This window comes from Staurois parvus, unplaced genomic scaffold (assembly GCF_062004578.1).
Source record: "Staurois parvus isolate SC_StPar_1 unplaced genomic scaffold, SC_StPar_1.0 ptg000693l, whole genome shotgun sequence".
Classification (NCBI taxonomy): Eukaryota; Metazoa; Chordata; class Amphibia; order Anura; family Ranidae; genus Staurois; species Staurois parvus.
In genome coordinates this window covers 587,058-608,606 of record NW_028318489.1, presented here as the reverse complement: position 1 = coordinate 608,606, position 21,549 = coordinate 587,058, and the positions used below count along the sequence as shown (strand labels likewise).

The window sequence follows — 21,549 nt, the reverse complement described above, 5'->3', positions numbered from 1 at the left end:
TCCTACAAATAATACAAAAAACAATGCATAATTCCTCTCCATGATATGACATGCAGGGTCTAAAAGAATGCAGTGGTCAGGTCCATGTAATGCACAGCACAACTTACAGAGTGCAGCTGTCAGGTCTATGTACTGTGCAGCACAACTTACCGAGCGCAGAAGTCAGGTATATGTAATGTAAAGCACAATTTACAGAGTACAGCTGCCAGGTCTATGTAATGTACAACACAACTTACCGAGTGCAGAAGTCAGGTCTATGTAATGTACAGCATAATTTACAGAGTACAGCTGCCAGGTCTATGTAATGTACAGCACAACTTACCGGGTGCAGCTGTCCGGTCTATGTAATGTACAGCACAACTTACCGGGTGCAGCTGTCCGGTCTATGTAATGTACAGCACATTTTACAGAGTGCAGCTGCCAGGTCTATGTACTGTGCAGCACAATTTACAAAGTACAGCTGCCAGGTCTATGTAATTTACAGCACAATTTACAGAGTGCAGCTGTCCGGTCTGTGTAATTTACAGCACAATTTACAGAGTACAGCTGCCAGGTCTATGTAATGTACAACACAATTTACAGAGTGCAGCTGCCAGGTCTATGTACTGTGCAGCACAATTTAGAGAGTGCAGCTGTCAGGTCTATGTAATTTACAGCACAATTCACAGAGTACAGCTGCCAGGTCTATGTACTGTGCAGCACAATTTACAGAGTGCAGCTGCCAGGTCTATGTACTGTGCAGCACAATATACAGAGTGCAGCTGTCAGGTCTATGTAATGTACAGCACAATTTACAGAGTGCAGCTGCCAGGTCTATGTACTGTGCAGCACAATTTACAGAGTACAGCTGCCAGGTCTATGTACTGTGCAGCACAATATACAGAGTGCAGCTGCCAGGTCTATGTAATTTACAGCACAATTTACAGAGTACAGCTGCCAGGTCTATGTACTGTGCAGCACAATTTACAGAGTGCAGCTGCCAGGTCTATGTACTGTGCAGCACAATTTACAGAGTGCAGCTGTCAGGTCTATGTAATGTACAGCACAACTTACCGAGTGCAGCTGTCAGGTCTATGTAATGTACAGCACAATTTACAGAGTACAGCTGTCCGGTCTATGTAATGTACAGCACAATTTACAGAGTGCAGCTGCCAGGTCTATGTACTGTGCAGCACAATTTACAGAGTGCAGCTGTCAGGTCTATGTAATGTACAGCACAATTTACAGAGTACAGCTGCCAGGTCTATGTACTGTGCAGCACAATTCACAGAGTGCAGCTGCCAGGTCTATGTACTGTGCAGCACAATTTACAGAGTGCAGCTGCCAGGTCTATGTACTGTGCAGCACAATATACAGAGTGCAGCTGTCAGGTCTATGTAATGTACAGCACAATTTACAGAGTGCAGCTGCCAGGTCTATGTAATTTACAGCACAATTTACAGAGTACAGCTGCCAGGTCTATGTACTGTGCAGCACAATTTACAGAGTGCAGCTGCCAGGTCTATGTACTGTGCAGCACAATTTACAGAGTGCAGCTGTCAGGTCTATGTAATGTACAGCACAACTTACCGAGTGCAGCTGTCAGGTCTATGTAATGTACAGCACAATTTACAGAGTACAGCTGTCCGGTCTATGTAATGTACAGCACAATTTACAGAGTGCAGCTGCCAGGTCTATGTACTGTGCAGCACAATTTACAGAGTGCAGCTGTCAGGTCTATGTAATGTACAGCACAATTTACAGAGTGCCCAGGTCTATGTAATTTACAGCACAATTCACAGAGTGCAGCTGCCAGGTCTATGTACTGTGCAGCACAATTTACAGAGTGCAGCTGTCAGGCCTATGTAATGTACAGCACAATTTAGAAACAGTCAGTACCATGCTCTGTGCAGAGTGGTCACTATAGTGCTTCCTTATGTTGGTGATCAGTGGTAAATTATCGCCATATGCTGGTGGTTATTGGTAAGTGTGCCCTTATGTAGATGGTCTGCAGTGAGTGCGTCCTTATGTAGGGGTTGCCGCTCACAGCTGCCCCAGATTCTGTCTTCCCCAGTTTTAATAAATTACCCCCATTGCCTCTTTACACTTTGAAAGACTGAAAAAACATTCTCAGTACTGCAATTAGCTGAAGTAAATTGCATTGGATGTTACTTCTGTGTCTTATTGAAGAGCTAAGCTGTCTGTGGATGGTGTCAAGTCAGCAAGTGACCATACTCTCTGGACAGACTGGGTCTATGGAGGTATGTCAATGCAGAAAGTGGCATTTGACTGCCAAAAAAAAAGGACATCATGGCAGAACTGATCAGTAAAAAGTTGGGGATGAAAAGGGAACAGAATTTTATAAAAGTTCAATAATCCTAGATTGTAAGCTCGAAAGAGCAGGGCCCTCGAACCCCTCGTGTATTGTTTTGTTACTGTATTGTCTCATGTACTGTCCCCCCACTATAATGTACAGCGCTGAGCAAACCTTTTGCCGCTATATAAATACTGTATAATAATAATAATAATAAAAGTTCAAAATAAGGAATACATTGATAATGGAAAAACTGATCTTCTGTAGACTTGGATGTTCCAACAGGAATGATCTTATCTAGGATGATTGCTAAAAAATACACATGTAATTATGCAAGATAATATCCAGATGATGCTTCCAAGAACAAAAAAATGTATTTGTGTATAATAAAATAAAAGAGTAGGATAGACAGTTTGTCCAATAGAAAACGGGCAACAAATCCTGACTCTACAGATCAATTGTCCTGGAGAAGTTTCTCTACTAAAAAGATATTTTGTAAATCATCCTGGTGACATTTCTCCTCTAAAGAAGGTTCTGCATGACTAATGCTTCACATCTGACCCACCTCTTTCTTTTGTCTCCTATCTCATATCAAACCATAACCCTACCAATTGGGCGGACTGACCATTTGGAAACACGGGCACTGCCCCATGATCCCCTATTGCCCAGGGGCCCCATGTATTGTCAGTCCACCCCTGCTACCAAAGATATAATAAAGAAAAGATGACTGAACGCAGCGTTCCAAACTTTCCCTAAAAAAAGGGCAGAATGAAAAGGGTTGTATGGAGGGTCACTTTATCAATGTATTAAGAACAAAAAACTCTTCGTTTAATCACTGTACAATTTTTCCTCACACTATAGAACAAGGAAGTCAACCTCAGATAAAACCAGAAGGAAGCTTTAGATCTGGTTCACACTGATGCGGTGCAGAATTTGCAGCGTTTTCTGTGCAGATCCCGCACCTTATCACAATCGCACCCCGTTCATACGAACCAATGCGGGTGTGTATGTTAAGTTAACAACACCCCAACATCGGTCCGTAAAATGCGGTGCGATGTGCAGAATCGGATTACATAGGTGTGAATACCCATGTGATCCGAATCTAGTGTGGACCAAAAAAGGGTCCTGCATTTTTTGGTGCGGGTGCAGTGCGAATAGAGCCATACAAAATGTAAGACTCAGATCTCACCGCACACAAATCGCATGTGATTTGTACAGGAATGCGGTGCAGTTCCTGTGTGAATCACGTGGGATTTACCGCACCGCTGTAGTGTGAACCTAAAGTTAATCTTGTAATATACAATAGGTATACAAAAGAATCACATCCTTTAAAATAATCACATTTTGTTGCTTCGCAGCCTGAGATGAAGACAGACACAGTTTTTGTTTTATCCCCAACATGTCAGAAAATTAGAAAAAAAAATCAAAAACAGGATCACTGAGTTGGAAAAAGGATCACCCCCTTCTAAAAATGACTTCTCGACTCAATCAGGTGTAGCTAATCATCTTCTCAATGGCCATTTGACTTACAACTGTGATCAGCTGTTGTCATTTTGATTAGCTCAGCATGAAAAGAGCTTTCCTGGAGCATTTCAGTCCCTGGTAGTACAACTGAAGTAAACAATCAACTATGAGGCACTCTCTGGGATAACTTTGTAGACAGGCAGGAGATGGATCCAAAAAAATTTCAAAGGTTTCATCAATGCTTAGAACAGGGGTCTACAGACTATGGCCCTCCAGGTGTTGAGGAACAGCAAGACCCATGAGGCCTTGCAAGACTGACAGCCCACATACAAGACTCCCAGAGGCATGATGGGACTTGTAATACTTCAACAGCTAGAGGGCCATAGTTTGGAGACCCCTGGCCTAGAAGCACAGTGAAGTCTATTATTAAGAAGTGGAAGGTATTTGGTACAACACAAACCCTCTCTAGATAAGGCTCCAAACTGGATGAAGGAGCCAGTAGGAAACTGGTCAGAGAGGCTACCAAGAGGCCTACAGCAACTCTGAAGCAGTTGCAGGAATTGATGACAAGGGGTGGTGATTGTGTACATGTGACAACAATATCCCAAATTCTACACAAATGTGGCTTGTATGGGAGGGTTGCAAGAAAAGTCACTCCTCAAGAAAGACCACATGCAGTCATGACTGAGCTTTACCAAAATGCACCTTGAAGATTCTGAGGGCACATAGAAAAAGGTGTTTTGGTTAGAGGAGACTAAAATTGAATGATTTGGCCTCAAAACTAAACAATATCTCTGGTGGAAATCCAATCCAGCTCACCATCCAAATATAACCTTTCCTACAGTATGGAGGTGGTATTATCCTGTTTTGGGGGGTTTCTCTGCAGCAGGGTCTGGAGCACTTGTCAGGATGGAAGGGAAAATGAATGGGGCAAAATACCATCCAATTCTTGGGGAAAATCTGCTGCCCTCTGCCAGAAAGTTGTCAATGGGAAGAAAGTTTACTTTCCAACATGACAGTGACCCAAAGCACAGAGCAAAAATGACCAGTCAGTGGTTGAAGGAGAAAAAGGTGAATGTTCTTGCATGGCCTAGTCAGAGTTCAGACTTAAACTCCATTGAAAATCCGTGGAATGGCTTGGAAAGTCTGCAGTCCACAAACGGTCACCATCAAATTTAATTGAACTTGAGCAGTTCTGCAAAGAAGAGCGGGCAAATATTACAAAATTCTAGATGTGCAAAGTTAGTAGAGACAGATCCCAACAGACTAAAGGCTGGAATTAAAGCACAAGCTGGTTCAACAAAATAATGATAAGGTGGGGGGGGGATCCTTTTTTATAACTCAGTGATTTTGTTTTTGATTTTTTTTTTAAATTTCTGATATGTTGGTGTTATATCTTGCATTTGGATGTTATAGGTTGCACTGAGTAAATACAACTGGATAAAACAAAAGCTGTGTCTGTCTTCATTTCAAGCTGCAAAGAAACAAAATGTGATTATTTTAAAAGGGGGGTGATTCTTTTCTATACTGTATGTTTCAGTCTAAAATCTCTTTATAGTGGTATTAAACCCCAAAGCAAAAATGTATTATATTAAAACTTTCCAGTTCATAGGCTGGGTTTACACCATACAGGTGCAACGGGGTGTACATGTGTTTGCACATGTCACATGTAGGGCAGCCCATTCATTTCTGTGGGCTGCTTTACGCACATGAAACGTGAAAACAAAGGTTCTGTGCAGTTTGGCACACGTTAGTAGATGCAAGGGGGTTCCAATAACAATGAAAGAATATGTAAACCCAACATTCTATATTCCTGATATGTGACTGCTGTACCATGTTCTTGTATGAAAAAGCATCCTGTTCTCTTTGTATGGCTTCCTTTGTGTGAAATCCCTGGTGTTCCTGCCAGTCCCTCTGCTTTCCTACTACAAACTGGCTATGTTAGGCATGAGAGCACAGAGTGGTCAGTTCTCTAGCTGTGCTCGGAACTGCACCTGCTCTCCTCCAATGATCAGACCAACCTCCCCCCCCCCCCATCACCACCACAGATATTCACTGGGCAGATCTCAGTGTACTGCTGTTTCTCCTCCCCCCAGCTCCTTATGCAGCTGAAAACAGAGGGTATGTGATCACTTATAAAAAAAGGGAAAAAAAGGTGTTTAGAATGGTTTTTATGTAGCACCCTCCAGTGGCACTAGAGAATTAGGTAAATTTAATGGCTCACTCAGTAGTTTAACTACTTGATAACCACAGGTAGCCGAATGACGGCTACACTGCGGCCGGCCAGTTCTGGGAGGGCGTCATATGACGTCCTCCCAGAATGCACTCTCCTGTGCGCCCCCGGGGGATCGCACCCGACGATCTCCATGATCGCTGTGTCCTATGGACACAGCTGATCACGTGATGTGGTAGAAGGCCAATCACAGCGGCCTTTTACCACGTGATCAGCCGTGTCCAATGACAAGCTGATCACCGGGAAATGCAATTGCCAGTTCTCAGCTGCACTTTCCTCACGCTGTCAGAGCGCGAGGAAAGAACTGCCGAGAACCGGAAGTTGTCAGAGCAGCGATCGGCACCAATCATCAGAGCACTGATGATCAGTGCCCTGGTGATCGGTGCTCAGCAGTGCCACCCACCAGTTCCACCCACCTGTACCCAGCAGTGCCACCCAGCAGTGCCACCTACCTGTGCCCAGAAGTGCCACCTATCTGTGCCCAGCATTGCCACCCGCCTGTGCCCACCCACTTGTGCCCATCAGTGCCAACCACCTGTGCCCACCAGTGCCACCCACCAGTGCCCATTAATGCAGTGCTGCCAGTCAGTGCCCAGCAGTTGTGCCAGTCAGTGCCCAGCAGTTGCGCCAGTCAGTGCTACCTATCAGTGCTGTCTATCAGTACCCATCATCAGTGCCGCCTATCCGTGCCACCTCATTAGTGCTGCCTATCAGTGCTGCCTATCAGTGCCCATCAGTGCTGCCTCATCAACGCACATCAGTGAAGGAGAAAAATTACCTGTTTGAAAAATTTTATAATAGAAACAAAGAAAAACAAATTTTTTTCAAATTTTTTGCAATTTTTTTGTTTATAGCTCAAAAAGTAAAGTGCCCAGCGGCGATTAAATACCACCAAAAGAAAGCTCTGTTTGTGAGAAAAAAATGATAAAAATTTCATATGGGTACAATCTTGCATGACCGCACAATTGTCAATCAAAGTGCAACAGTGCTGAAAGCTGAAAATTGGCCTAGTAAAGAAGGGGGTATAAGTGCCCGGTAGGCAAGTGGTTAAAGTGTTACTAAACCCACAACAGTAAAATCAGCCTGTATATGCAGTAAAGCATGCTTGTTATACTCACTGTGGAACCTAAGCGGTTAATCCTCTACATTAAAAATTCCAACATATTGTTTAGACACTCTGCACATGCTCAATTTGGTGTGTATTGCTAGAGAGGTTTTTTTTTCTTAGGAGAGTGCATGTGATCACCACAGGGCCAATCAGCACTGTCCAGACAGAGGTCAGGGGTTTTGCATCCTCCTAAAGCAGAAAGAAAACTCCTCCTACAAGCTTTAACTAGTGCACTGCTGAACACTGATAGAAGTCACAAGACAGCTCTAACTGCTGATGAGAAAAGGTATTTAGCAGTTTATATTTACTAAAATAATTGCTTTTCCATGTTCTGTGTACTGTTTCTGGACTGGTTTCTGACTCTGAGTTGAAGTCTGAAAATGTGTGTTGACTGGCTGTGCAAGAAAAAGGGGGACCCGATACTCAGCAGCCCCTTCAGATTGCTACATTTGTATCTACACACAAATGTTTTGCCTTTTGCTTTTCATTTTCTGTTTTAAACTGAAAGGGTTATTTTACAAGGTGAGGGTTTAAACATACATTAATGGCACAGCAAAGCATCTGGTAAAGGGAAGCACATTTCCGTTGCGTGTTGGGAAAGCATGCATTCTTAACACATACAAGATGTGAACCTTGCCTTAGATGTGATGGCTAAATTAGTTTTCTTTTTTTAGGTTTTTTTTCCTTATCACCTGGTGATCCAGCGAGTAACTTCTTTTAAGAGACTATGCTTTCCTGTCAAAGTAGAAGTTAGAGGGACGAGACAAACCATTTACCACTGACAGGGGTGTTTACAGTGATCAGCTTTTATTCATTAGTGTAAGATCTTTATCCAAAAGGAGAAGCTGTAACTTATTAAAAAAAAACGTTAGATGGAGTTCAGGTTTGATTTGTTAGTCATCTAAATCTGCTAGAACATCTAAAGCTGAGTACATATGGGATTTTTTTTTTTTATTCAGCAAAAAAAAAAAAAGTAAAAGATTCCTGCATCCACACAAGCACACAGATGGAGGAATGCCCCTACCAGGACATTGTATTCTGACAGCAGGAACTCTCTGCTGATAGAATACACTGATCAGCCCTGCAGCCAATTGGCAGCAGCTGCTGATCAAAGAAGGTTTTTCTATCAGGTCTGTTTGACAGAAGCTATTCTAAGAGTCGGCTTCTGTCGAATAGGAAGGGCTTCACACAGATTCAAATATGGCCAGTCCTTGTTGTACCGGATGAATTTTGATCTGTGCGTACGCAGCTTAACATTCCCCTCCTCCAGACTGCTGCTAACTGTGCCTCCATTGCTCTTTCATCCAGAGTGGTGGTTGGTAACCGGGTGATAAGAAAAGGAGAAAAAAAACGAATGCAGCTATCACATCTAAGTAATGGTAAGCTGCAATATGTTACTTTTTTTTTTTTTTTTGAGTTTAACCACTTGCCCTCCTGAGGATTTACCCCCCTTAATGACCAGGCCTCTTTTTGCTACTCCGCACTGCACTAATTTACGTCCTTTTTTCACACAAATAGAGCTTTCTTTTGGTGGTATTTGATCACCTGTGCGCTTTTTATTTTTCATGCTATAAACAAAGGCCAAAAATTTTGAAGAAAAATGATATTTTTTACTTTCAGCTACAAAAAAATATATAGTAAACTCAAAGTTGGTTATAAATTTAGGCCAAAATGTATTCTGCTCCATGTTTTTGGTAAAAAAATCCCAATAAGTGTATATTGATTGCTTTGTGTGGAAGTTATAGCGTCTACAAACTATGGTATAAATACTGCAATTTACGCCATTATTTTGCTATACAGCGCTGCGCTAGTTTAACGGACAATTGCGCGGTCATGCAATACGGTACATAAATGAAATTTACATCCTTTTTTTCCCTCACAAATTGAGCTTTCTTTCGGTGGTATTTGATCGCCTGTGCGGTTTTTATTTTTTGCGCTATAAAAAAAAAAGGCTGACAATTTTGAGGGAAAAAAAACAATATTTTGGACTTTTTGCTATAAAACATGTCCAGTGAAAAAAAATTTAAAAATCAAATTTAGTCATAAATTTCTGCCAAAATGTATTCTGCGACATGTCTTTGCTAAAAAAAACCCAATACGTGTAAATTAATTGGTTTACGTGAAAGTTATAGCGTTTACAAATGGCGGGAAAGATACTGGGATTTTTCGTTTTTTTTTTATACTAATAATGGGGGCGATCAGCGACTTATGGCGGTGATCAGTGACTTATGGTGGCAATCAGCGACTTATGGCGGGACTGCGGCAACATTCTGACACTGGGGGGGTACTGACTTGGGGTCACTGACATCCGCAGTGACACCAATACAGTGATCAGTGCAAAAAAAACCACTGACACTGTACTAATGGCACTGGGGAGGAAGGGGTTAGGTTTATTATTCAGGGAAAGGGTTAACTGTGTGAGGGGAGTGTTTTACTAGGGGGCGGTTTACTAGGGGGCCAAGGAACACCGCTGATCTTCTCTCTCCCGATCAGCGTGTCCTGGAGCTGTGTCCTGGAGCTGTCAGGGAACTGACAGAAAGCACAGCTACTGCAGCTGTGCTCTCTGTCAGCGATTGCCGCCGATCGCCGGGACATAGCCGGTAACGACCGGCTGTGACCTGGCGAATGACATCCGCGGCTGTGATCAGCATTGAAGGTAGGGCGGCGGCGCGCCTCCTACCTGTTTTAAAAACACACGTTTTAAAACGTGGTTTTGCCCAGCTGTGCCGCCCTGCCGCCGTATTTCTACAGTGGCTGGGCGGCATGTGGTTAATACCTCTTTAACCACTTGTCTATCAGCGGCAGCTCATAGAACAGGATTATTATCACACTACTGGCTCTTACAGCTTCTAAAACGTTGTGTTTAAATGTATTCAGCCAGTGATGGACTTTCAGGTGGATATCTCCTCTATGGTGCGGCAGGTGTAAATGGACATGTGTTATGTGTCCATTTGCAGATTCATGGGATGACATGCAAAAACTTCCAACCCATGAGAAACAAACGTGGATCAGATGCTGTGACAAAACCACTTACAAGAAACAGATTTATAGAACTTAGATCTGAAATGGAACTAATATAAGGAGTAATTGGTGAGTGGGGGTGTTAGAATACAGTGTTCATGTATTTTGTGCAACAACTACATCACTATTCAGTAGATATATATTCTTCAACCAGTAGATGGCAGTGTTTATAAATTTGTAGCTGCATTTATGGCCAGTGATAGGCTTTCAGGTGAAAATGATTTGCTTGTATGGCCACTTTCACACCAACGTTCCGATCGGGTCACCCTGTCCGTTTTTTCAGGCGAACCCAATCGGAATGCCCATTCTCCTCTATGGTGCGGCAGGTGTAAATGGACATGTGTCATATGTATATTTACAGATTCATGGGATGAGATGCAAAAACTTCCAACCCATGAGAAACAAACGTGGATCAGATGCTTTGATGAAACCACTTACAAGAAACAGATTTATAGAACTGAGATCTGAAATGGGACTAATATAAAGAGTAGTTAGTGAGTGGGGGTGTTGGAATACAATGTTCATGTACTGTGTGCAACAACTACATCACTATTCAGAAGAGATGTATTCTTCAACCAGTACATGGCAGTGTTTATATGTTTGTAGCTGCATTCATGGCCAGTGATGGGCTTTCAGGTGAAAGTGATTTGCTTGTATGGCCACTTTCACACCAACGTTCAGATCGGGTCACCCTGTCCATTTTTCAAATGGACCCAATTGGAACGTCCATTCTCCTCTATGGTGTGGCAGGTGTAAATGGACTTGTGTCATGTGTCCATTTACAGATTCATAGGATGAGCTGCAAAAACTTCCAACCCATGAGAAACAAAAGTGGATCGGTGCCGTGACAAAACCACTTACAAGAAACAGATTTCTAGAACTGAGCTCCGAAATGGGACTAATATCAGGAGTAGTTAGTGAGTGGGGGTGTTGGAATACAGTGTCCATGTATTTTGTGCAACAACTACATCACTATTCACCCCCTATGGGGGTGGCCATACACTATACAAACTGATTGTACAATCCTTTAAATTTAGCAAAATTATATAGTAGAAGGACACAACTAATCTATCCAATTAAACAGTATCTGGCACTGCGTAGGTGATAGTAGCCCTAAAGGCTGGGTTCAAACCTCTGCATGTTGTGATTAACCACTTCAAGTCCGAACACTTTCACCCCCTTTCAGTCCAGGCCAATTTTCAGCTTTCAGCGCTATCACACTTTGACAATTGCGCAGTCATACAACACTGTACCCATATGAATTTGTTAGCATTTTTTTGAGACAGATAAAGCTTTTTATTGGTGGTATTTATTCACCACTGGGATTTAAATTTTTTTTTTGCTATATAAATGAAAAAATCCAAACATTTTTTAAAGTGTTTTTCTTATAAAATTTTGCAAATAAATAATATTTCTTCATAAATCTTGGCCAAAAGGTATTCAGTTATCTTTTTAGTAAAAAAAAATAACCCAAACTAGTTTATAACCAAAAATTATAATTTTTAAAACTTTTTTTTACATTTTTATTTTTTTATATTATTTGTTTTTTTTCTACATTATGTCACCCTAGCAGTACAGTGTCACCATGGTGACACTGTACTACTTGTGGGGGGTGATGAAGATTTTTTTTTTTTACACTGATTGCTTTTACACCCATAAAGGCTGTAAAAGTAATCATTTTTCCTTCTCTCTGGCTGCATTCTTGCAGCCGTTGAGAAATACTGTGTGAGCTGTGATTGGTCACAGCTTATCACATGGTACAAGGCTGTTGTGAATATCCTTGTACCATGTGACCTCTGTGATCATTCACAGATTTCACACGTAGTAAGCAATGATGTCAGAAGTGACATCTTGCTTACTACTCTGCATGTGATCACTGATTGGCCAATAAGTGATCACATGATCGGGACCTCACACAGAGGTCCCATATGACGATCGGTGTTCCTCTGTGTCCGGAGGATTGCGGTGCTGCGTGTTCCCAGGGAGGGCGCACAGTCCAGAATGGCGGGCTCCGTTTATGAACGTCAACCTGCCCCTGGACTGCCACCGTCCGGCCGTTTATATACAGTGGCCGGACGGCAAGTGGTTAAAACGTCGAGTGCGCGTGGTGTGAACTGTGAGCAAAAACATATCCAGAATGCCTCCAGAGTGCATTTTTTGTGGTATGAACTGGTCCTAACTCTTCTTTTTTTTTTTTTTTTTTTTTTTTTTTAGTGTGCTGCACTGAACTGCATTGCGCTGCAGCACCATGCGGCTTGGCACACAAGTTTAACAATTGAAGGCACCGTGGAATGTCTGCTAAGGGCAGTGTGTTTCTGTGTGCATTCGGAGGCGTGCAATTTTGCATGCATTCCTGACACACGTAGATGCCAACTAGCCTTACAGAAGCCTTATAGAAACGCAGTCCAGATGCCTTCCGGTTGCATTTCCGCATTTGTGCGTTTTTTATGCATTCTAGTTCATTTTCCCCCTCTCTTTTTCTTCAATTCAAATAGGGACATGTGCATTCCAGTGCGTATTTTGATGCATAACGGTTCCTTTTTTGATGCGTTTTACCGCATTCCAGTACAGTTCTGTGCAGAAAAAATGTAGCCTGTTCTACTTTTTTTTTTCTTTCCTGGAACTGCAAGCACTGATGTGCACTATGACATTGACAACCACATCGCCTACTTTCTGTGCATTTTGGATGCAGAAAAAAAGCAACTGAAACGCATGTAGTGTGAACCAGGGGCGGACTGACCATTTGGAAACCTGGACACTGCCCGAGGGCCTGGAGTCAGTAGGGGGCCCCATGAGATGCCCCTGGTACCTTTTTCATAGGCTTTTTTGAGTTTGGGCAAGGACACAGGGGCCCCATGACTGCCCCCTATTGCCGGGGGCCCCATGACTTGTCAGTCCGCCCCTGGTGTGAACTGGCCCTAAAGCAAAACTTCATTCTTTCAATGGACATGGACTGTTTGTAATCCTTATGCTGCTTTTGAAACTTTTTTTTTACATTTCTTCAGTTGCTTCCTGGTTTCGGGCCTAGGCCAAAGATAAGTCACACATCCCAAGAATCTTCAGGAGGGGAGGAGGGGTTTTCTCAGACCTCCTGCCTGCATGCCTGAGCTAGGGGCAGATGGATTCCAGGAAGTAAATTATATATGGATCATTTGCCCTTACTCAAGATGGCGACGGCTAGAAATGCTAGGGGGTGTTTTTCAAAGTGATTTCACAACAAAGTAAAGCATGGAGATAAGGATGGATGGATGGGGGAATTTATTTTGAATATTAAAAATTAAATAAATAGAGTTTTTGGTTTGTGATGCACAGATATAGTGTCTGCTTTATTGTAGAAAAATACACAATAAATAATAAAATGTACAAAGAGGCAATTAAACTGAATGAAATGTGCAGTCAAATGTAATAACATGCGCACAAAATGCAGAAAGAGTGTATTTATATGCACACCACACACTATACAACCTGGTTTTACAATCTCCTTAACCCCTTCACACCAGCGCCTCCCGGCCCTTTAAAAGTTTCAGAAGCCGGGAGGCGGGGCGGGGTTTAGGGTTATGTGACCCAAGTGGCGCGTTGTCACGGCGGTCACATGATTGGGAAAGGTCCCAATTGAAAGAGGAGATAGGGACCTTTCCGTGAGTACCGGACATGTGTGCTGGGAGCATGCAGGGCGCACGCGTTCTCGGCACATATGTCCTTTTTTAATAGAATGCAAATGTGCGGCCGCTTGGCGTCTAGGCCCAGATGCCGGGAGGCCACACATTTGCATTCGGCTGGCGTGAAGAGAGTAAAGCTCACCATACATCATACAATCTGATTGTACACCCCCTTAAAGCTCACCATGCATCTTACAATCTGATTGTACACCCCCATAAAGCTCACCATGCATCATACAATCTGATTGTACAGTCTCATTTAGGCCTGGTTCACATCTATGCATTTTGCAGAAACACACTACAGTCCATTTAACATGGTTTCCTAAGAGACACGTTCACATCTATGCGTTTTTTTAGCCGCTGTGTTTTTGGAAAGGGTCAGGGAGTTTTTTTTTTAAAAGCAAAACAGAGTTTTTTTGGTCAATAGACTTCAATGGCCATGTAACAGAAACACATGTAGTAGATTTTTGATTTATTTTGGTAATAGGAAAGTATTGACTTTGATACCACTTGGATGCGACATTGGATGGGTGCGGCTTTGATGCAACTTTTTTGTTTCTTTGCTAATACTGGAAAGTATGACAGTCCTGTTCATGTAGTGCGGCTTTGATACGACTTTACATTGGCACTCAAGTAGCATCAAAATCGCATCCAAGTCGCACCCATCTAATGTCGCATCCAAGTCGCACCCATCTAAAGTCGTGTTCCAATTCGCACCCATCCAAACTTTCACCAGTCACATCAAAGTCGCACCCATCCAAAATCGCATCAAAGTGGCATCAAGGCCAATGATTTCCTAAAAAAAAAAAAGGAAAATGCAACAAAACGTATTCAAAAAAGCACAATATACCAGAAAAACGCATTAACCACTTCCTGTCTGTCCGTTGTATATAAACGGCCGGACGGTGGCACCGTGATTCAGTGCCCACTGTGTCCTCCGGACACAGTGGAACACCGATCGTCGTACGGGACCTCTGTGTGAGGTCCCGATCATGTGATCACTGATGGGCCAATCAGTGATCAAATGAAGAGTAGTAAGCAAGATGACACTTCCTGACATCATTGCTTACTACTTGTGAAATCCGATCACAGAGGTCACATGGTACAAGGCTATTCACAACAGAAAAACACTTTTTTTCAAAATTTTTGGACTTTTTCATTTATATAGCAAAAAAAAGAAAAATCCCAGTGGTGAATAAATACCACGAAAATAAAGCTTTATCTGTCTCAAAAAAATTCAAAAAAATTCATATGGGTACAGTGTTGCATGACTGCGCAATTGTCATTCAAAGTGTGATAGAGCTGAAAGCTGAAAATTGGCCTGGACAGGAAGGGGGTGAAAGTGTCCGGACATGAAGTGGTTAATAATGCTGGTAACGTTAGCTGTGTAAAGTCATAATAAAAATGTGAGTTTTTCAGCGTTTTTATATTAGTGTTTTACCGCGTTTGTTTTTTTTAGGATTTAATATTTTACCCCCCCCCCCCCCCCAAAAAAAAAATTTTTTTTTGACAAATAAAGTCTAAAAACACTGGTTTGCCACGATTTACCGCGTTTTGCAGCATTTTTTGGTATTAGTGCAATGGAAAACTAATAGTTGTGAAGCAAGACTAGGGCTATGTTCACACCTATGCAGGTCGCGTTTGAGCCGTTTCTGCATTATTGCACCTCAGTTTTTTGCGTTTTTCATGCATTTTTCATTTTCTTTTTCTTTCTGCTAGGCAGATTTAAAATGCAACAGGCATCAAAAACACATAACAAATGCTGCAAAAACGCATCAAAAACACAGCAAAAACAGCAGTGTCCATTGAAGTCTATAGAACCAAAAACGCAACTTTTTGCATTCAAAAAAGTCCCTGACCCTTTCCAAAAAAACGCACTGGGTAAAAACGCGCAGATGTGAACCTGTCCCATAGGAAATCATGTTAATAAAACGCAAAATGCTGCAGATATATATATATATATATATATATATATATATATATACATACATACATGTGAACCTAGGGTAAGAGATATTCGAATTAACTAGATTTGTACTAAAACTCTCACTATAGTTGATGACTTCATGAATGTTGTTCACAAGTAGTTCAAAATTTCATTTGCCCTTGTCCTTCGATTTTGGAATGAATTTGATTTCCTGAATGAAAACCACATTCACTGTTAGAAATTTGTTCATTCAAGAAAAATCTTCCACCCCACTCCTTCAAATTTTTCTGTCAATTGGGACAAAAAAACAAATGATTGTCAGTTTGACCCCCATTGATGATAAGAAAATCAAACAAACGTTCTTCCGATTAAACATTTCGAATGAAATTCTACTGGTGTATGGTCAGCTCTAGATGAACCCCTTGTTGATAACTGCGCCATTTTTAAACAGCATGCTGCAAATGAATCGAAGTCTAGTGAGCATTCCATAATCTCCCGGATAATCCATCCCTGCAGTTTTCCCCCTAGACAGACGTTAGGAAGCCCAGACTCATCACACATGATCCCAGGATCCTGTTTCTGTTCCCTGACGCATGTGTTACCTCCAATGTGATGGCTGAGCTGGAGCTGTGCTGGTGTCAGTGGCAGGCGGTGAGGTCCTGAGTGACGGACGCTGCATGTGACTGATATAGGACATTGGAATCTCCGTACTCCCACCTGTCCCTCCAATCCCAGCACAGAGTCGGGGGGTGCTGCCTGCAGGTCTGCTGCACAAATGTTCCTCATTTACCATCTGTTCACCATACTGTCCGATACCTTACGTCACAATAAAATCTTCACAGCAACGGGAAACATTTATGTCGATTTTATTATAGAATGTATTATAGACCAGCGGGGGTCAACTTAATAAATATAGGGGGCCTCTAATGCAGCCCCTGACATGGTCTCAGAGGGCTGCACATCTAGCTTTGATTTTGTAAATTTGCTATTATTAATTGTAGCGCTACCCTCGTAAGGGCCGCTACATTTGATTGGGTCCCCCTATGCTCTGCACAGCCAGACAATACGCAATTTCCACACTTGTACATCAAAGGCAGCAAACAGTCCATGGACTTGGGTTTTTTGATTTCCTTGAGGGGATTGAACTTGGATAGGGTAAAGGGGTTTTGGGATCCCCAATTTGATTGAAGAAATAGCAGAATGTGGACTTTTCCTGCTCTGGCACACTAATGCAGGCCATACATGGTTCGAATTCTGAATGATTTTCGTCCGAAAATCGGACCTAAGAATAATCGGCTGATTTTCACTCTGTTAGTGGGGCAATGGCATCGGCCGATTTTCATCGTTCTTCCCCATTTAGTTTATCGGGAATGCTTGAAAATTTGTGAAAAACGACTGATTTTCTAAATCATTGGTGACACCATCGGATTACAGAACGAACAACGTTCGATTTTCGGACGAAAAATAATTCGGAATTCGAACCATGTATGGCCTGCATTAGTAAAAAAAAATATCAAACACTTGACTACGTCCCAGCCGGAACCATTACAGTCCTTAGTAAAGTAATCCCCTTCTAGGACCTTGGTGTCCTGTGAATGGATTTCTAGTAATGTGACAAGGTGTAGGAGCTTTTGGCCTCCTCGGTACACAGCATACCAGCCCATCTGACTATAGTATCTGATCCCAGGACAAGGGATTGGGTAAGCTGTGAACTGACCACTGAAAACTTGCCAGAACTTACATCCAGCAGACTTCTCCCTTCTAGGCCCTGATGGTGTAGAGGTACTCTTTCATAGTTAGTCTGGCTGAAAAAAGACAAAAGTCCATCCAATTCAACCATTAAAGAAGAAAAAAGTTATAATCCTAAACCCACAGTTGATCCAGAGGAAGGCAAAAAACCCAGCAAAGAATGAACCAATTTGCTCCTGCAGGGGAAAAAAATCCTTCCTGATTTCCCAAAGGCAATCAGATATTCCCTGGATCAACTTTACCTATAAATGTTAGTATCCAGTTATATTCTGTGTATCCAAGAAATAATCCAGGACTTTTTAAAGCAATCCACTAAACTGGCCAGAACCAACTCTTGAGGGCATCTATTCCACATTTTCACAGCTCTCACTGTGAAGAAACCTTTCCATGTTTGGAGAATAAATTTCTTTTCCTCCAGATGTAAAGAGTGCCCCCTTGTCCCCTGTGATGACCTCAGGGTGAATAGCTCTACACCGAGTTCACTATATGAACCACTGATGTATTTATACATGGTGATCATATCCCCCCTTAATCTCCTCTTCTCAAGAGAGAATAAATTCAGTGCCTCTAATCTTTCCTCATAGCTGATCTCCTCCATGCCTCTTATCAGTTTGGTTGCCCTTCTCTGTACTTTCTCCAGTTCCCCAATGTTCTTTTTGTGAATTGGTGCCCAAAACTGCATATTTCAGATGAGGTTTTACTAATCAGGTCTTACTCACACTGTCCTTATCCTGCAGTTGTGGATAGGACTGCTTTCAGGCCTTCTAGCTGGGCTTGTTCCTCTCCAGGTTTTGCAGGTTTTTCTTCCCAGGTGGACTGCAGGGCAGTGGAGCTCCCTCCTTCAGTTTCTCCTCAGCTTCCAGCCTCCAGCCTGGAAGCAGAACCTTCCCTCTTCTGGGGTTCCCTCCCAGGCTACACCACAATGCATCTTCCACCCGACTCTCCTGCTAGCATGGCTCTCTCATATTTATGGGCTAGTATATCACACTACCAGGGCCTCTTAGCCTGGGATTGGTCAGACTCCCAGGAATATGCAGATTGAGGTCTCCACCCTTCTGCCTACTGACTTCTGGAAGCTTCCATGGACCTCCAGAACCAGGTGGAGGCAATACAGTCCCAACCTGCTGAGTCATCCAGCCCGACCTTAGTAATTCAGGCTCACTCACTACCATGAGCCAAAAATAAATTTACCTTACACTTGCACCACCTAGTGGGCACTACATTATTGTTTAGTAGGATACATTTATTTATTAGGATTATGAAATTTTTTTACTAGGATTATAATATGCATTTATTGAGACCCTTTTGCCACCCATGTAAAGTTTATGCGCTTTAATGCCCACATATGCATCCATGGACGGCAACGGTTTTCAATCAGAAATCGCGGTCACCAACAGACGTATATGTACGACATGTGGGCGATAAAGCACATATGTGACAAGTGGGCATATGTTAACCTCTTGAGCTCCAGAGGATTTACCCCCCTTAATGACCAGGTCTCTTTTTGCTACTCGGCGCTGCACTAATTCAACTGATAATTGCGCGGTCATGCAAACGAAATTTATGTCCTTTTTTTCACACAAATACTGCAGCTGTGCTCTCTGTCACTGTTTGCCGCCGATCGCCGGGACATAGCCGCTAAGGAGCGGCTGTGACCCGGCGACTGACATCTGCGGCGGTGATCCACGGGAAAAATAGGGCGGCGGCACGCCTCGCGCGCGGCCCCTATTTGTTTACAAAACACACGTCTTAAAACGTGGTTTTGCCTGTGAGTGCCGCCCTGCCACCGTATATGTACAGTGGCTGGGCGGCATGCGGTTAATATCATCCTAATAAATAATAAAAAAGCAAAATGTACAAAAACAAAGCTATTGTGTGGCTTTCTGAACAGCTGGCACCAGTATCACGTGAGGTAGAGGGGTGCTGTGTGGAGAGGTCTTGCTACTAAAAGCTGATAGGAGTAGTGGCTTCACTACTCCTATCTGCTTCGCCTTGTGAAGTGATAAACTGAATCTGGAGTGTAGAAGTAAGCTAGGAGGAGGTGCAGGCTGTGCTCTCTCTATCCTCCAGCTCCTCCTCTTGCCATTGCAGTGCTCCTGCATCGGGACTGTCAGATCAGGACAGTGCAGTGTATGTTTACATGCCCCTATCTTCTCCCAGAAAAAAATTTAAAAAATGCTCTCGAGCCACGATCCCATACCCCTGTGGCAGCTGGTATCTCTCCCCGACGGCTACCTGCCAAAATTGTTAAAAGTCAGCTTTCCCTAGGCTTCTCCTCAAGTCTGACGTGTGAAGCTGAGAGAGCCTAGGAGGAAGGACATCCCACAGACATCTGCTGCGCTGCATCTGAGGTCTGTGTGTTTTAGAGATGGGAGAACTGCACTGGGGACCTGCAGGGGAAGCAGAGGGTGAGAGCATGCTAGGAGGGGGGAAGGAGAAGAGGAGTGTGTGTGTGTGTGTGTGTGTGTGTGTGTGTGGGGGGGGGGGGGGGGTAATATGTGCTAGAAGGGGGGAGAGGATTTGCGCAAGGGGGGTGATGGGGGGGGGGGGGGTAGGAAGGTTAATTTGGGCTGATTTGTGCTGGGAGAGGGGATTTGTGCAAGTTAGGGAAAGTTTGGGTGGGGATTTGTGTTAGGAAGGGGGATTTGGAGGGGGGATTTGTGCTAATAGGGATAACTGATTGGAGAGGGGAGGGGGGAATTTATGCTAGGAGGGAAATTTGGGGAGGTTGTGCTAGGAGGGGGGATTTGTGCTGGGAAGGGGGAAGAAAACTTGTGCTAAGAAAATTTTTTTTTTGGGGGGTTGTGTTAAGACGGGGATGGGGGAGGCACGGGGGGGGGGGTTTGTGCTAGTAGGGATGACTGGAGGGCGGGGATTTGTGCAAGGAGGGGAAATTTGAGGGGGATTTTGTGGTAGGAGGGGGGATTTGAGGAGGGAGTGGATTTGAGCTGTGAGGGGTTATGGGGGGACCAAAGATTAGCGCTGGGAGGGGGGGATTTCAGTGGTGGTGGGGGATTTTACTGGGATGAGGGGAAATTTTTGTTTGAAGAGAATTTTGGCTTGCAAAGGGAATATATGCTTAGGGGGTTAGTGTTTAGATTAGTGCTAGATATTTTTTTTTAAGTGGTGGTGGGGGGGGGGGGTAAACACATATTCATACATCTTGTGGGGGATGGAGTGTGGCATCTGCACCCTGGCTGCTAGATGACTTTGTCCCGGCACTGGCTCCTGGTCTCTATTAATGATTGGGATCCTGATCATGTGACCACTGTAACAGCCAATCACACTGGTCACGTGATCAGGCAGTCTTTCCCACCTCCCTGGGTGTAAAAACCCAGTTAAAGGGATGCCAGGGCTGAGCTGGAAGGGGTTATTAAGGGATCCTTTACACCTGTGTTGCTTTGTGAAGAGCAATCTGTGGTGGAATGCTTTTCAGAGAGCAGTGCAGGCGCGGCTGGAAGGCATTGTGAACGGTGTGAATGACCCTCAATATTTTTTGCATAATTGTAAGATCAAGTTAGGTTTTACACAAATTAGCAGGCTAGGTAAATATCATCCAGGTCATTCAGAATATTTGTTGTAACCTGGGGATTTATTCGGGGAAGTAGATTGTCCTAATCTATTTAATGGTGACCATATATACTTTGATGAAAACGATCGATTCGATCCAATCTCCTCCAAAAGGAATCATCGATCTGTAGACGACAACCTATCTGATCAATATGCCCTACATAGAAGTGGATTTCATGCCATAGATAGGATTGTAATTTAGGATCCTAAATTATTGATAACATCTCTGTTTTCATCACGTAAACTCATAATCTGATCAATCAAAATACCATCGTATTCATAACAATGTATCTCAGCGAACCATACATGGATCATAACGTGGCTGGTTCAGCAGAGACCGGACGAATTTCGATTCATGTTTGGGCAGGGATTCAGATAGGGTTGCCACCTCATCTCTTTAAACCCGAACACATTAATGACAGGTTCTGTGGCTGGTTGAGGTGGTAATTAAACTCACTTAGTGCCTTATCGGCATTAAAGAAGCGGTTTGCGTTACGGCGCTGCGTTACTTTAACTGACAATTGC

The 21,549-nt window shown here is 43.2% G+C and overlaps 1 protein-coding gene across 1 annotated transcript in view; it reads right to left on the bottom strand.

The window, feature by feature from the left end:
* Nucleotides 1–16,387, bottom strand: part of LOC149446260 (NADP-dependent malic enzyme-like) — a 279,632-nt gene extending 263,245 nt beyond the window's left edge. Inside the window, exon 1 of the mRNA XM_089652763.1 lies at nt 16,308–16,387. The gene's annotated coding sequence lies outside the window, so the exon portion shown is untranslated. The remainder of the gene's footprint in view (nt 1–16,307) is intronic.
* Between the last annotated feature and the right edge of the window lie 5,162 nt (nt 16,388–21,549).